At 36.2% G+C, this 18,311-nt stretch overlaps 1 long non-coding RNA gene and 1 other non-coding gene across 14 annotated transcripts in view; one reads left to right on the forward strand and one right to left on the reverse strand.

Annotated features, from left to right (window-relative positions):
* Nucleotides 1–18,311, forward strand: part of LOC124173581 — a 289,573-nt gene that overhangs the window by 2,050 nt on the left and 269,212 nt on the right. Inside the window, exons 1-4 of one of the 13 annotated variants that reach the window (XR_006868635.1) lie at nt 97–2,829; nt 2,959–3,081; nt 8,642–8,879; nt 8,978–9,452. This is a non-coding gene — a transcript (uncharacterized LOC124173581). Of the gene's footprint in view, nt 1–96; nt 2,830–2,958; nt 3,082–5,729; nt 8,015–8,641; nt 8,880–8,977; nt 9,453–18,311 lie in introns of those variants that run through there. The other 12 variants (XR_006868639.1, XR_006868649.1, XR_006868666.1 and 9 more) reach the window with 12 other exon arrangements.
* LOC124173583 overlaps nt 5,617–18,311 on the reverse strand; it is a 58,850-nt gene continuing 46,155 nt past the window's right edge. Inside the window, exon 2 of the long non-coding RNA XR_006868668.1 lies at nt 5,617–5,732. This is a non-coding gene — a long non-coding RNA (uncharacterized LOC124173583). The remainder of the gene's footprint in view (nt 5,733–18,311) is intronic.

Consider the following 18,311-nt stretch of genomic DNA (forward strand, 5'->3'; position numbering starts at 1 on the left):
GAATAGCATGTGCTATTTATTGCGACTCATGTACAGAATAAGAGCCCAAAAGCATTGTCTTGTGGTGGCTAGGATATAGTCTGCTGAAAGTAAGGAATTCGGCATTGTCTTGTTTCTCGTTCGGGGCCCGAACGTCGCTTGTTTTTCCCGTCAGCTGTCGGATTACCGGGGTCAAAAAAGCAGCCGTTCTCATATCACGGGATTAATACATTTTCGTTCCAATTTGTGGATTATTCGGCTATCCCGATCGATTCGACGTAACTTTCAATTTTTACGAATGACGAATTTAGGCATCATATCCCTGTGTTGTCGAGGTTATCAAAATAATGAAAGCAGTACTTCCAAGAGCAGGCACCTTTTGCGAAGTTACGTCTCCGGGAAAATTTTCGGTGGTACAAAATCTCTGTAACGAGTGTTAAATAAATGCCTTTGATGTTAACTACAGATTACGTGTTATGATTGCATTTCTACACTGGAGTTTATTACTGATGTAGTCGAGTTATCGTGTTGCCTGTTCTACGACCGGCAAATGTGATTGCATGATATCGTTCGTTAAGAGATGATGTGTTTTTGATTAATTTTGAATTAGCTACGTCTTCTGTTCATGGGGATGGATCGGTGGTTTGAAGTGGTGTCGATATATTTTGAATGTGCAATGGAAGTTGGCGGGAATACGTGCTTTTATTATTGTCAATTTTTCAGGTTGAACTGTGATGAGCCGATCGCCGCCGACAACCTGTAAATGTACCCTTGAGAAACATAAATGCATTTCAACTGTTGAATGGCTGTTGGGTAATTTTAAGAAAGCAAGTCTTACGAGGAATCCTGCCCGAGTCTTAGAAGTGAAGTTTTGTTGTGATCGGTGCATTTTGAAGTTTTTCTGTGAAAGTATTAAAGAAATGCGTGTGACCGTGAAGTGAGCGGTGTGCAAGTGATTAAATGATCAAGTTTTAAATGCATGTGTACAACAGTGCTTATTATTAGTGTAGTTTTGTTGCATGTTAAGAAATATTGTGTTGCATCATACAGCCACATACTCCACAGTGGGTTCCCATATTTGCATGTTGACACGATGACAACTTTGTGAACATTTATGGGATATGTTTCAAACTATTCATTCTGTGGCTACCAAACTCCACAAAAATGTTCGTTTAAACGTTACCTACGTTTTGAATTGTCTCCCGTCCAAATCCCTCGGTAATTATGGCTTAAACAAATAATTTTCTGTATGACACATGTAATGTTATTTTTTCACCGGCAGATTGTAACATATTAATTAAACCATAAATTCAATCGCACTGACACTCGTCACGAACAATTGCCTTATTTCTTCTGTTCTTTTAAAACTTGTCCCACTAAAATCCGATGCTTCTAACGGTTTATAAGATATAATGTTTATATTGGAAAATCAACCTTTTGAAAATATCAGTCACTTGAAATAGGATATTTTTGAAATTACTAACTCTAGGGTTACGAAACTCTTCAATAACGTTTGTATAATTATTATCTACGTTTTAAAGCGTCTCCCATCAAGATCCCACGGCAACTATGGTTTTCATGAATAATTTTGAGTTTGACATTTGGAATTTCAGTTTCTCAGCCACTGAGTGTAACATATTAATTAAACCATTAATTCAATCGCACTGACACTCGTCACGAACAATTGCCTTATTTCTCCTATTCTTTTAAAACTAGTCCCATCAAAATCCGTTGGTTTTTACTGTTCATAAGATATAATGTTTATATCGGAAAATCAGCCTTTGCAAAATATCAGTCACTTGAAATGAGATGTTTTTGAAATTACTAACTCTAGGGTTACGAAACTCTACAATAACGTGTGTATAATTATTATCTACGTTTTGAAGCGTCTCCCATCAAAATCCCACGGTAACTATGGTTTTTATGAATAACATTGTGTTTGACTCTACGAATTTCATGTTGACAGACAGGGATTGCAACATATTAATTAAACCATTAATTCAATCGCACTGACACTCGTCACGAACAATTGCCTTATTTCTCCTATTCTTTTAAAACTAGTCCCATCAAAATCCGTTGGTTTTTACTGTTCATAAGATATAATGTTTATATCGGAAAATCAGCCATTGCAATATCTCGGGCACTTCTAATGGGATATATTTTAAACTAATTAATCTAAGGCTACGAAACTCGACACTTATGTATGCTTTAATATATTTTTCTTTGTCTGATACACTTTGCCATTATCTTTTATTTGTGTAGAATTCCATTTTAATCATATTATTTGAACGGCGATATGCATGCATCGCGCCAGCGTCAACTTGGCCCAAACGTTTTTCATGGCAACGAAACTCGGGAGATTAAGACGGGATTTGGAGAAATTTACTCGTGATCATCAAGTGTAATTTAACTCATTGCCGAAATCTTCCCTTTTTTTCAACCCTTGATCGTTTACTGAGATTACTGTCGTAATACCGACAAGGGTCTCCAGGTTTACGTAACGGGGGAAAACGTTTTGGGCCAAGCTAACGCCCTATGATAATTTCTTCTGGATATCGGGTGGAATAATTAAAATATTTCGATTCTGACGGCAATGATATTTTATGGGAATGGAAGGTGTGAATATGTGATAAATTTAATAGTCATCCTGAGTACATCGGTCGAGAAATGTAATTTCGAGGAGAAAAGTTTGACATAGGAGTTTTTCCGAGTGATGGCATGAAATATGAAAAAACATTAATTTTCTTTGGAACGTCAGTTAGGATATTTTTTAAAGTTGTGAATGATGAAACTCGGTGGAAATACTATTTTAATAACACTTGACGACACGTACTGATGGATGACAGACTAGTGAGTTCATGAATGGCACTGTTATTTCCAGCACCATATGTTAACAACTTGCCGTGAAGTTTATTATAAAACATTGACTTCTAATCTGTATGCGTAGACATGCTCATACATTTTTTAACTTTATTTCAGGTTCGCGTCCCCTGCTGTGGCCCCAGTTTTGCTGAGCCAGAAGTTTGCCTGTCCATGTTGGTCTCCAAGTTGGACTTGCCATCGGCTCTTGAAGCTATACAAGTTCAAGATTAACTTCGATGGGTAACCACGACAGTGTTGCTGAATGCTGACGAAGAAATTAACCTTTGCCAATATCATTTGTTTTTGTAGAATTCCATTTTAATCACATTATTTGCAACAACATATCACGGTCCAATCTCCAAATGCAAACCTGAGGTCTATCTCCCAAACTAATAAGTCGATCGTTCTGAAACTTTAAATTCACCATCTATTAGGTTATGCGAACGTTTTCATACGTCTCCTGTCAAAAAAGGAATTAAATTCTGAATTTCAAGGAAAATTTCAAATTCACTCCTGAAACGTTTTCTGTTCCCTGACATCTCCTGACATTTAAGTTAAACTATTTTATGGATCGATCCCAAACTACCCACGTTGGTAGTGCCCTTAACGGTCATCGTTTAAAACCATGTTTCATTTAAATAATTGGGTAATTATGTCTCGTGTGGCGAAAAAAGTATTTGCTTCAAAAATGGCTTGCGCTCCCAGAAAGTAACGTCAACCTGATATTTATCTCCCAAACTAATAAGTCGATCCTTCTGGAACTCCACATTTTCATCTGTTACGGTGGAAGGAACGATCCAAACAGCTCCTGTCTGAATCCCTCTTAAATTACTGTTTTTAAACACATGTTTTTAATTTTGCAAGCGAAAAATTGGATTTTTCAAACACATCCTCTCAGATTTATCTTAAACTACTCGAACCCCAGGGACTGAATTCACCACGATTTGATACTCACATTATTGTGGACGATTTAAAACTAATTTCAACCGAATCGGTTCGTAATTGACCATTCTAGCACGAAATATAATTTTGGCCACATCACGCTGAAAACGTCAAACAGAAAACTGAAGTTATTTAAGGAACTCATAAGTCGATCGTTCTGAAACTTTAAATTCACCATCTATTAGGTTATGCGAACGTTTTCATACGTCTCCTGTCAAAAAAGGCCTTAAATTCTGTATTTCAAGGAAAATTTCAAATTCACTCCTGAAACGTTTAGTGTACCCTGACATCTCCTGACATTTAAGTTAAACTATTTTATGGATCGATCCCAAACTACCCACGTTGGTAGTGCCCTTAACGGTCATCGTTTAAAACCATGTTTCATTTAAATAATTGGGTAATTATGTCTCGTGTGGCGAAAAAAGTATTTGCTTCAAAAATGGCTTGCGCTCCCAGAAAGTAACGTCAACCTGATATTTATCTCCCAAACTAATAAGTCGATCCTTCTGAAACTCCACATTTTCATCTGTTACGGTGGAAGGAACGATCCAAACAGCTCCTGTCTGAATCCCTCTTAAATTACTGTTTTTAAACACATGTTTTTAATTTTGCAAGCGAAAAATTGGATTTTTCAAACACATCCTCTCAGATTTATCTTAAACTACTCGAACCCCAGGGACTGAATTCACCACGATTTGATACTCACATTATTGTGGACGATTTAACACAAATTTCATCAGAATCGGTTCGTAATTGACCATTCTAGCACGAAATCTAATTTTGGCGACAAAACCCATCGCGCTGAAAATGTCAAACAGAAAACTGAAGTTATTTAAGGAACTCATAAGTCGATCGTTCTGAAACTTTAAATTCACCATCTATTAGGTTATGCGAACGTTTTCATACGTCTCCTGTCAAAAAAGGAATTAAATTCTGTATTTCAAGGAAAATTTCAAATTCACTCCTGAAACGTTTAGTGTACCCTGACATCTCCTGACATTTAAGTTAAACTATTTTATGGATCGATCCCAAACTACCCACGTTGGTAGTGCCCTTAACGGTCATCGTTTAAAACCATGTTTCATTTAAATAATTGGGTAATTATGTCTCGTGTGGCGAAAAAAGTATTTGCTTCAAAAATGGCTTGCGCTCCCAGAAAGTAACGTCAACCTGATATTTATCTCCCAAACTAATAAGTCGATCCTTCTGAAACTCCACATTTTCATCTGTTACGGTGGAAGGAACGATCCAAACAGCTCCTGTCTGAATCCCTCTTAAATTACTGTTTTTAAACACATGTTTTTAATTTTGCAAGCGAAAAATTGGATTTTTCAAACACATCCTCTCAGATTTATCTTAAACTACTCGAACCCCAGGGACTGAATTCACCACGATTTGATACTCACATTATTGTGGACGATTTAAAACAAATTTCATCAGAATCGGTTCGTAATTGACCATTCTAGCACGAAATATAATTTTGGCCACATCACGCTGAAAACGTCAAACAGAAAACTGAAGTTATTTAAGGAACTCATAAGTCGATCGTTCTGAAACTTTAAATTCACCATCTATTAGGTTATGCGAACGTTTTCATACGTCTCCTGTCAAAAAAGGAATTAAATTCTGTATTTCAAGGAAAATTTCAAATTCACTCCTGAAACGTTTAGTGTACCCTGACATCTCCTGACATTTAAGTTAAACTATTTTATGGATCGATCCCAAACTACCCACGTTGGTAGTGCCCTTAACGGTCATCGTTTAAAACCATGTTTCATTTAAATAATTGGGTAATTATGTCTCGTGTGGCGAAAAAAGTATTTGCTTCAAAAATGGCTTGCGCTCCCAGAAAGTAACGTCAACCTGATATTTATCTCCCAAACTAATAAGTCGATCCTTCTGAAACTCCACATTTTCATCTGTTACGGTGGAAGGAACGATCCAAACAGCTCCTGTCTGAATCCCTCTTAAATTACTGTTTTTAAACACATGTTTTTAATTTTGCAAGCGAAAAATTGGATTTTTCAAACACATCCTCTCAGATTTATCTTAAACTACTCGAACCCCAGGGACTGAATTCACCACGATTTGATACTCGCATTATTGTGGACGATTTAAAACAAATTTCATCAGAATCGGTTCGTAATTGACCATTCTAGCACGAAATATAATTTTGGCCACATCACGCTGAAAACGTCAAACAGAAAACTGAAGTTATTTTAGGAACTCATAAGTCGATCGTTCTGAAACTCCACTCTCGTCTTTGTTTTAGTAAAAGGAACCTTTTAGACCTCTCAGGTCAAAATCCGTCTTCAATTACTGATTTTGCATTAATTTATTGTATCGAAACTGAAAATTTCATTTCTTATTTAACAAATCCTGAGATACGTTTTAAACCGTTTCATCCTTCGCACTTAAACTCGTCACAAACAATTCTCTTAATTTTCTTATCGTTTTAAAGCCGGTCCCACCAAAATCCATTGTTTTTTAAGGTTTCTAGGATATAATGTTGATTTTGAAAATTTAGTTTGCAAAATGCCAGGCACTTCAAATAGCATGTTTTTTAAATAAATCATTCTGAGGCTGTAACACTTCACAGTAATGTTTGTTTCTATAATATATGGATATAATAAAATAATACATGGACTCTTGTCCAAAGACCAGAGGGTGAGGTCATCATTAGCAACAATTGGGTTTTGAAATTGAAAAATTTGTGGTCTTGAGCAATCTTCGAAGGAATTGTTTTTGTAGATGATTCCGTCAGTCTATTCATACCATAATGTTAAAAAATCACTTGTTCACACTCTACTCTTGAGAAAACTTAAGAATACCGACTCGATTACTGCATTTTGTTATGACGAAAACGTAAATCAGAAAGTCACTACGACAGATCACGACAAGAATATATTGGCTGATTTCTGCTTCGCCTGTATATCGATGTCGTTGTAATAATCTCGGTGGATGCATAACATTTTTTAAAAATTGCTTAACCCTAGATTTTTATAACCACCAGTCTGAATTATTCGTAATGTTCTCATACCCTCTACAAACAGCTGATTTCATAAATGAGCTTTTCGATGCGTATCATTATTACAGCCAAGGTTTAATATGATTTTTAAAAGTAAATAAAGCGAGTATTTATAATTACGAGTCAATATTCCGTTAAACACAGAAAAATATATGAAATGGTTATGTAAACTGCTACCCAAGTTTTTCATACTGGGAGAGGCGGAGCTTAGCAGTGGAATTCGGCAGTGTCTTGTTTCTCGTTCGGGGCCCGAACGTCGGATTACCGGGGTCAAAATAGCATCCGTTCTCATATCACGAGATTAATACGTTTTCGTTCCCATTCGTGGATTATTCGGCTATCCCGATAGATTGGACGTTAGTTTTTATTTTTACGAATGACGAATTTATCCATTATATGTCTTTTTCGTCGGGGTTATCAAACTAATGAAAGCAGTACTTCCAAGAGCAGGCACCGTCTGCTAACAGCGAAATTATGTCTCAAGAAAAACTTTCGGCGGAGAAAATTCTCTGCAACCAGTATTAAATAAATGCCTTTGATGTTTTTCTACTGATTACGTGTTATAATTGCATGTCTACACTGGAGTTTAGTACTGATGTAGTCGAGTTCCTCGATTTGATGATTGCGTGATAGAATTGATTTAGTACCGTGACGAAGAAACTACATGTGATGCATTATATTTGGCTTCAGTTGATTGCTCTCTTTCCTATTCTCTCATCTCTGATGTTCACCATAAAACTTACAGCATGTAACGTGTTTCGTAGTCCAGAAACCCACGCCGCACCGTACCGATTTTGGAAAAAAAATTATAATGCAGTACTGGTTGCCTTCTCCTAACTTCAAACTCTAAGGCGATAATATGCTATACCGTCGAGACAGAAATGTAATTCTTATCTTTGTCAACACCATACAACGTGTGTGTACGACAATCACTTGGTTTCAGATTTTTAATCCCACAATGTACACTAAATTCCTGTCCTAAGTTTACTCCGAAATGCCACGCCGAGCAGTCGAGATGACGGAAAAAGCCGTTTATTTAACACAAAGTGGCCACCAAGCAATGTTTTACGTGTTATTTCACATCAACACACATTCTAAAACAAGATACATAGCAATTCGGATTTTTAAATACCATGTTATTCGGGAAATCCGTGTAAAACTTTGTACTTGAGTCGTGGACGTGAAAGAGTTGTAACGGTGACGGTGAGTTGTAAAAAGTTTTGGGCCAAGCTAACGCCCTATGATAATTTCTTCTGGATATCGGGTGGAATAATTAAAAAATTTCGATTCTGACGGCAATGATATTTTATGGGAATGGAAGGTGTGAATATGTGATAAATTTAATAGTCATCCTGAGTACATCGGTCGAGAAATGTAATTTCGAGGAGAAAAGTTTGACATAGGAGTTTTTCCGAGTGATCGCATGAAATATGAAAACACATTAATTTTCTTTGGAACGTCACTTAGGATATTTTTAAAGTTAGGAAACTTAGGATTTTATTAGAAATATTGCCTTTGCAAAATATCAGGCACTTGAAAAGGGATATTTTTGAAATTATAAATGATATTGAGTTGGAATCTAGAAATGTCATGTTGACATCCTGAGATTGTAATATATAAGTCGTGTATTCACTAATAGCATGAACTAGCTTGTGTTATTTGAGAATATGATATACCTTGTACATTGCCATGAACAGCCTTTCAAACACCTGACAAATGCTGAACGACATTTCAACTTCATTCTTGTGTTTGGTTAATGTGTGAGATTTTACAACCTGTGAAAGTTACGTAGCATGTATCGTTTTAATAGTCTCTGTAATTCCATTTCAGGTCTTGGAGGATCACATCGGATCTTACATCAGGGAGAATGTCAGTTATTTTAGGAAGCTTATGACTGGAATTGCTGTGCTGTACAATCCACATTTTCGAATATATCCTCGTTTAAACTACGAACACTATCACATACAAATATTTTTTTAACTAAAACTTTTTTAAACTAAATAATTATGCACACTGAATTGCAGTGACTTATAACTTCATGCATGCTACAATTGGAGAATGTTTCATGGTATATCTTCACTTGAAGGAAGGCTCTATTGACAGGAATTCAATTTAAGTGTGAGCCAAAGGGATATCGATATATGTCAGATTTTAACTTTCTTTCAGATTCACGTCCTCTGGCATGTAGGAACGGGTCTGTCCTGATCATTTAAACCACGTCTGCTGCATGAGAAGTTTGCCTGAAAGAAAGCCTGTGGTCTCCATGTCTTATGCTGTTGGAGTTATGTCCCATGCTGTTGGAGTCCTTGGTGAATGCTGACAAGGAAATATTTCTCTATGTGACAAACCTTTGCTGATATTATTTGAAACTGTTCATTTTGGTAGCACTTAAACTGCACAAAAAAATTTGAATTAATTACCCCAACGTTTTAAACTTGTCCGATCGAAATGCCTCTTGAATTTGGTTTCCACACAATGTCTAACATTCCATCACTAATCTTACTCTAGGAACCGGGACGTGCACATATGACAGTACATTATTCGAGCTATCGACTTTGTGGCACCAAAACTCCCCACAAATATTTGATTCGATCACATCAATGTTTTTAAATCCGTCCCACCATGATACTGAGTTGAAAAATTTCACGCGAAAAATCTGACCGTTATAACTCTTGAGCTACAGTTTTAACCATGAGTCGCATCGCTCCCAAACTCTGCACGCATGTACTACACATAATTGTGATCGTTTTAAGACATATTTCGCCGAAATCCGTCGGTAATTATCCTATATATGGCAAAATAAGGTTTTGGGTCAAATTTCCTTCACGCTATACCCCAATACATATAAAACCACGGTTATCTCTGGAACTATAAATTCAATCGCTTGGAGACACTTCACTCTTATTTCTTTTAGTTCTATAGACCTTTTAAGCGTCTCCTGTCAAAATTCGCCTTGAATTACCTAATGCTACATATTTGTCCATTATACTGAGTTGAAAAATTTCACGCGAAAAATCTGAACGGTGATAACTCTTGAGCTACAGTTTTAACCATGAGTCGCATCGCTCCCAAACTCTGCACGCATGTACTACACATAATTGTGATCGTTTTAAGACATATTTCGCCGAAATCCGTCGGTAATTATCCTATATATGGCAAAATAAGGTTTTGGGTCAAAATTCCTTCACCCTATACCCCAATACATATAAAACCACGGTTATCTCTGGAACTATAAATTCAATCGCTTGGAGACACTTCACTCTTATTTCTTTTAGTTCTATAGACCTTTTAAGCGTCTCCTGTCAAAATTCGCCTTGAATTACCTAATGCTACATATTTGTCCATTATACTGAGTTGAAAAATTTCACGCGAAAAATCTGACCGTTATAACTCTTGAGCTACAGTTTTAACCATGAGTCGCATCGCTCCCAAACTCTGCACGCATGTACTACACATAATTGTGATCGTTTTAAGACATATTTCGCCGAAATCCGTCGGTAATTATCCTATATATGGCAAAATAAGGTTTTGGGTCAAAATTTCGTCGTACCATATGGTTCAAACGCAAATCTGATGATATCGTAGGATCTAATAATGCTATCGTTTTCAAACTCAATGCACTTATTTATGATAGTACTATGAAGCTTTTAATAGCCTCACCTCAATATCCCTCCATGATTACTGATTGTAAACATACATTTTGAATTTTACAAGTGAAAAATTCCATTTCTCAACCACATACCTCTCAGATATTTCCTAAACTACTCAAACCTTGGGCCTAAACTCACTCACTACGATTAGATACTCACAATATTTTGGACGTTTTAAATTTAGTTTGAACCAAATCCGTTGATAATTAAGCATTCTAGCACCAAATCAAATATAATCAAATTGTGTCCATTCCAAGGGTTATTGCTGTTGGCTCCAAGGTGAATGGATGGCTTCAAATACACTAGTTTCTATAACATTTTAGTGGTGATAGCACAATTTTATATCATAAATGTATAAAGAACTTGATATCTCAGCTCTTTCCATGCATGTAGACATAATCACAAGGAATTTTAGTGGCAGACTTTGTGAAACATGCATACACTGATTTGGTCTTATACTTAAACGATCCATTCTCCTCATATACATCCTGCAGGATTTAACGAGAACCTGTCCTTTAATACACTTTGCAGACAATGATTTAGAACCTTAATGTAATTTTTCTTTGATTACTCTGGCTTTGATGTTCCCTGAGTCTTCAGGTGCATGGGTCCAAATTATCTCCTTTAATTAAGGCTCCAATGTTTGGAATAAATTCAAAAATTTTCAGGATAAAGTATCGTTTCTTTTTTACCATAATAAAATATTCAAACCTGAAATTGGAGAACTAAGTATTGGTTACCAAATTGGCACTCTTATGTATTAACCTGGGGTAAATGAACAGCCACCACTGATTGTATATTTTTGACACTGAATTAGAGATTCCATGGGCTATGAAAATCTTACCCTAGAGCCTGAGGAAAAAATATTGCTTTCAATGGTAATTCTCGGAATCAAATACATGGCCATTGCTTATGCTGTATAACACAGTGTGTTTTTGCTTGCCATAGGTGAATAAATTGTGTAACATGTGAGTGAGTGAGCTTTCTGACCAGAAAATATTTCAGCCTAGACGCCACAAGGGAAATAAGAAGTTCGGTAACTTGATATGGGCTGGATTTGGCAGCTTCAAAGAGTCAACCTTGACATGGTAAGGAAAACTCAAACTTGACATGAGTTAACATGCTATGTGGGTCGTATGGTGGCTGATGTAAATTAGAATAGCAAGAAACATTTCACAAACAAAGTTTGCAATATCAATCATTGATTGGTTCTATAATGTTTTTGGCATTAATGCACGTCTAGATTTTATATTTTCCATCAATTATTTAAGTCAGTTTAATGACTGTAATATAACCACGCAAGTTTTCGGCGTGGTGTACTCGAATTTTGTTTAAATTAATTATTTCCTGCAGTTAACTCAATCAAGACCGTTACTATTCACTTGATCACACTTTACTGTTGAAATAGAAGAATAAGTGATCCGTTAACCTATTTTTAATCGTGAAAACTATTTTTTAAAGTGGTCGTAACGCCAAAACATCCGTTTTTGCAACCTCAGCTAGTCCATTGCTTAGATAATATGTTTCCGTCAGTCTATTCATACCATAATGTTAAAAAATCACTTGTTCACACTCTACTCTTGAGAAAACTTAAGAATACCGACTCGATTACTGCATTTTGTTATGACGAAAACGTAAATCAGAAAGTCACTACGACAGATCACGACAAGAATATATTGGCTGATTTCTGCTTCGCCTGTATATCGATGTCGTTGTAATAATCTCGGTGGATGCATAAAATTTTTTAAAAATTGCTTAACCCTAGATTTTTATAACCACCAGTCTGAATTATTCGTAATGTTCTCATACCCTCTACAAACAGCTGATTTCATAAATGAGCTTTTCGATGCGTATCATTATTACAGCCAAGGTTTAATATGATTTTTAAAAGTAAATAAAGCGAGTATTTATAATTACGAGTCAATATTCCGTTAAACACAGAAAAATATATGAAATGGTTATGTAAACTGCTACCCAAGTTTTTCATACTGGGAGAGGCGGAGCTTAGCAGTGGAATTCGGCAGTGTCTTGTTTCTCGTTCGGGGCCCGAACGTCGGATTACCGGGGTCAAAATAGCATCCGTTCTCATATCACGAGATTAATACGTTTTCGTTCCCATTCGTGGATTATTCGGCTATCCCGATAGATTGGACGTTAGTTTTTATTTTTCCGAATGACGAATTTATCCATTATATGTCTTTGTCGTCGGGGTTAACAAACTAATGAAAGCAGTACTTCCAAGAGCAGGCACCGTCTGCTAACAGCGACATTATTATGTCTCAAGAAAAAGTTTCGGCGGTGAAAATTCTCTGCAACTAGTATTAAATAAATGCCTTTGATGTTTTTCTACTGATTACGTGTTATAATTGCATGTCTACACTGGAGTTTAGTACTGATGTAGTCGAGTTCCTCGATTTGATGATTGCGTGATAGAATTGATTTAGTACCGTGACGAAGAAACTACATGTGATGCATTATATTTGGCTTCAGTTGATTGCTCTCTTTCCTATTCTCTCATCTCTGATGTTCACCATAAAACTTACAGCATGTAAGGTGTTTCGTAGTCCAGAAACACACGCCGCACCGTACCGATTTTGGAAAAAAAAATTATAATGCAGTACTGGTTGCCTTCTCCTAACTTCAAACTCTAAGGCGATAATATGCTATACCGTCGAGACAGAAATGTAATTCTTATCTTTGTCAACACCATACAACGTGTGTGTACGACAATCACTTGGTTTCAGATTTTTAATCCCACAATGTACACTAAATTCCTGTCCTAAGTTTACTCCGAAATGCAGGTTCATAAATACAAGGCCATTGAAGTCAACAACTGTGAGGGAATTAAAATCACAGTTCAATCATGGGCCTAATCATCAAACAAGAGATTTCTTAGGAGGAGCAATGACAAAATGTTTATGAAGTAAGGTTCATTTGTTATGCAGGTTCATAAATACAAGGCCATTGAAGTCAAAAACTGTGAGGGAATTAAAATCATAGTTCAATCATGGGCCTGATCATGAAACAAGATATTTCTCAGGAGGAGCAATGATAAAATGTTTATGAAGTAAGGTTCGTTTGGCTTGCAGGTTCACAAATACAAATCCATTGAAGTCAACAACAGCAAGGAAATTAAAATCACAGTTCAATCATGGGCCTAATCAGCAAACAAGAGATTTCTTAGGAGGAGCAATGACAAAATGTTTATGAAGTAAGGTTCAGTTGTTATGCAGGTTCATAAATACAAGGCCATTGAAGTCAACAACTGTGAGGGAATTAAAATCATAGTTCAATCATGGGCCTAATCATCAAACAAGAGATTTCTTAGGAGGAGCAATGACAAAATGTTTATGAAGTAAGGTTCAGTTGGCATGCAGGTTCATAAATACAAGGCCATTGAAGTCAACAACTGTGAGGGAATTAAAATCACAGTTCAATCATGGGCCTAATCATCAAACAAGAGATTTCTTAGGAGGAGCAATGACAAAATGTTTATGAAGTAAGGTTCAGTTGGCATACAGGTTCATAAATACAAGGCCATTGAAGTAAACAACTGTAATGGAATTAAAATCACAGTTCAATCATGGGCCTAATCATCAAACAAGAGATTTCTTAGGAGGAGCAATGACAAAATGTTTATGAAGTAAGGTTCATTTGTTATGCAGGTTCATAAATACAAGGCCATTGAAGTCAAAAACTGTGAGGGAATTAAAATCATAGTTCAATCATGGGCCTGATCATGAAACATGATATTTCTTAGGAGGAGCAATGATAAAATGTTTATGAAGTAAGGTTCAGTTGGCATGCAGGTTCAAAAATACAAATCCATTGAAGTCAACAACAGCAAGGAAATTAAAATCACAGTTCAATCATGGGCCTAATCAGCAAACAAGAGATTTCTTAGGAGGAGCAATGACAAAATGTTTATGAAGTAAGGTTCAGTTGTTATGCAGGTTCATAAATACAAGGCCATTGAAGTCAACAACTGTGAGGGAATTAAAATCATAGTTCAATCATGGGCCTAATCATCAAACAAGAGATTTCTTAGGAGGAGCAATGACAAAATGTTTATGAAGTAAGGTTCAGTTGGCATGCAGGTTCATAAATACAAGGCCATTGAAGTCAACAACTATGAGGGAATTAAAATCACAGTTCAATCATGGGCCTAATCATCAAACAAGAGATTTCTTAGGAGGAGCAATGACAAAATGTTTATGAAGTAAGGTTCATTTGTTATGCAGGTTCATAAATACAAGGCCATTGAAGTCAAAAACTGTGAGGGAATTAAAATCATAGTTCAATCATGGGCCTGATCATGAAACAAGAGATTTCTCAGGAGGAGCAATGATAAAATGTTTATGAAGTAAGGTTCGTTTGGCTTGCAGGTTCACAAATACAAATCCATTGAAGTCAACAACAGCAAGGAAATTAAAATCACAGTTCAATCATGGGCCTAATCAGCAAACAAGAGATTTCTTAGGAGGAGCAATGACAAAATGTTTATGAAGTAAGGTTCAGTTGTTATGCAGGTTCATAAATACAAGGCCATTGAAGTCAACAACTGTGAGGGAATTAAAATCACAGTTCAATCATGGGCCTAATCATCAAACAAGAGATTTCTTAGGAGGAGCAATGACAAAATGTTTATGAAGTAAGGTTCAGTTGGCATGCAGGTTCATAAATACAAGGCCATTGAAGTCAACAACTGTGAGGGAATTAAAATCACAGTTCAATCATGGGCCTAATCATCAAACAAGAGATTTCTTAGGAGGAGCAATGACAAAATGTTTATGAAGTAAGGTTCAGTTGGCATACAGGTTCATAAATACAAGGCCATTGAAGTAAACAACTGTAATGGAATTAAAATCACAGTTCAATCATGGGCCTAATCATCAAACAAGAGATTTCTTAGGAGGAGCAATGACAAAATGTTTATGAAGTAAGGTTCATTTGTTATGCAGGTTCATAAATACAAGGCCATTGAAGTCAAAAACTGTGAGGGAATTAAAATCATAGTTCAATCATGGGCCTGATCATGAAACAAGAGATTTCTCAGGAGGAGCAATGATAAAATGTTTATGAAGTAAGGTTCGTTTGGCTTGCAGGTTCACAAATACAAATCCATTGAAGTCAACAACAGCAAGGAAATTAAAATCACAGTTCAATCATGGGCCTAATCAGCAAACAAGAGATTTCTTAGGAGGAGCAATGACAAAATGTTTATGAAGTAAGGTTCAGTTGTTATGCAGGTTCATAAATACAAGGCCATTGAAGTCAACAACTGTGAGGGAATTAAAATCATAGTTCAATCATGGGCCTAATCATCAAACAAGAGATTTCTTAGGAGGAGCAATGACAAAATGTTTATGAAGTAAGGTTCAGTTGGCATGCAGGTTCATAAATACAAGGCCATTGAAGTCAACAACTGTGAGGGAATTAAAATCACAGTTCAATCATGGGCCTAATCATCAAACAAGAGATTTCTTAGGAGGAGCAATGACAAAATGTTTATGAAGTAAGGTTCAGTTGGCATACAGGTTCATAAATACAAGGCCATTGAAGTAAACAACTGTAATGGAATTAAAATCACAGTTCAATCATGGGCCTAATCATCAAACAAGAGATTTCTTAGGAGGAGCAATGACAAAATGTTTATGAAGTAAGGTTCATTTGTTATGCAGGTTCATAAATACAAGGCCATTGAAGTCAAAAACTGTGAGGGAATTAAAATCATAGTTCAATCATGGGCCTGATCATGAAACAAGATATTTCTTAGGAGGAGCAATGATAAAATGTTTATGAAGTAAGGTTCAGTTGGCATGCAGGTTCAAAAATACAAATCCATTGAAGTCAACAACAGCAAGGAAATTAAAATCACAGTTCAATCATGGGCCAAATCAGCAAACAAGAGATTTCTTAGGAGGAGCAATGACAAAATGTTTATGAAGTAAGGTTCAGTTGTTATGCAGGTTCATAAATACAAGGCCATTGAAGTCAACAACTGTGAGGGAATTAAAATCATAGTTCAATCATGGGCCTAATCATCAAACAAGAGATTTCTTAGGAGGAGCAATGACAAAATGTTTATGAAGTAAGGTTCAGTTGGCATGCAGGTTCATAAATACAAGGCCATTGAAGTCAACAACTATGAGGGAATTAAAATCACAGTTCAATCATGGGCCTAATCATCAAACAAGAGATTTCTTAGGAGGAGCAATGACAAAATGTTTATGAAGTAAGGTTCAGTTGGCATGCAGGTTCATAAATACAAGGCCATTGAAGTCAAAAACTGTGAGGGAATTAAAATCATAGTTCAATATTGGGCCTGATCGTGAAACAAGATATTTCTTAGGAGGAGCAATGATAAAATGTGTATGAAGTAAGGTTCAGTTGGCATGCAGGTTCATAAATACAAGGCCATTGAAGTCAACAACAGCAAGGAAATTAAAATCACAGTTCAATCATGGGCCTAATCAGCAAACAAGAGATTTCTTAGGAGGAGCAATGACAAAATGTTTATGAAGTAAGGTTCAGTTGTTATGCAGGTTCATAAATACAAGGCCATTGAAGTCAACAACTGTGAGGGAATTAAAATCATAGTTCAATCATGGGCCTAATCATCAAACAAGAGATTTCTTAGGAGGAGCAATGACAAAATGTTTATGAAGTAACGTTCAGTTGGCATGCAGGTTCATAAATACAAGGCCATTGAAGTCAACAACTGTGAGGGAATTAAAATCACAGTTCAATCATGGGCCTAATCATCAAACAAGAGATTTCTTAGGAGGAGCAATGACAAAATGTTTATGAAGTAAGGTTCAGTTGGCATGCAGGTTCATAAATACAAGGCCATTGAAGTCAACAACTGTGAGGGAATTAAAATCACAGTTCAATCATGGGCCTAATCATCAAACAAGAGATTTCTTAGGAGGAGCAATGACAAAATGTTTATGAAGTAAGGTTCAGTTGGCATGCAGGTTCATAAATACAAGGCCATTGAAGTCAACAACTGTGAGGGAATTAAAATCATAGTTCAATCATGGGCCTGATCATGAAACAAGATATTTCTTAGGAGGAGCAATGATAAAATGTTTATGAAGTAAGGTTCAGTTGGCATGCAGGTTCACAAATACAAGGCCATTGAAGTCAACAACTGTGAGGGAATTAAAATCACAGTTCAATCATGGGCCTAATCAGCAAACAAGAGATTTCTTAGGAGGAGCAATGACAAAATGTTTATGAAGTAAGGTTCAGTTGGCATGCAGGTTCATAAATACAAGGCCATTGAAGTCAACAACTGTGAGGGAATTAAAATCATAGTTCAATATTGGGCCTGATCATGAAACAAGATATTTCTTAGGAGGAGCAATGATAAAATGTTTATGAAGTAAGGTTCAGTTGGCATGCAGGTTCATAAATACAAGGCCATTGAAGTCAACAACAGCAAGGAAATTAAAATCACAGTTCAATCATGGGCCTAATCAGCAAACAAGAGATTTCTTAGGAGGAGCAATGACAAAATGTTTATGAAGTAAGGTTCAGTTGTTATGCAGGTTCATAAATACAAGGCCATTGAAGTCAACAACTGTGAGGGAATTAAAATCATAGTTCAATCATGGGCATAATCATCAAACAAGAGATTTCTTAGGAGGAGCAATGACAAAATGTTTATGAAGTAACGTTCAGTTGGCATGCAGGTTCATAAATACAAGGCCATTGAAGTCAACAACTGTGAGGGAATTAAAATCACAGTTCAATCATGGGCCTAATCATCAAACAAGAGATTTCTTAGGAGGAGCAATGACAAAATGTTTATGAAGTAAGGTTCAGTTGGCATGCAGGTTCATAAA

This window comes from Ischnura elegans, unplaced genomic scaffold (genome assembly GCF_921293095.1).
Source record: "Ischnura elegans unplaced genomic scaffold, ioIscEleg1.1, whole genome shotgun sequence".
In the NCBI taxonomy this organism is placed as follows: Eukaryota; Metazoa; Arthropoda; class Insecta; order Odonata; family Coenagrionidae; genus Ischnura; species Ischnura elegans.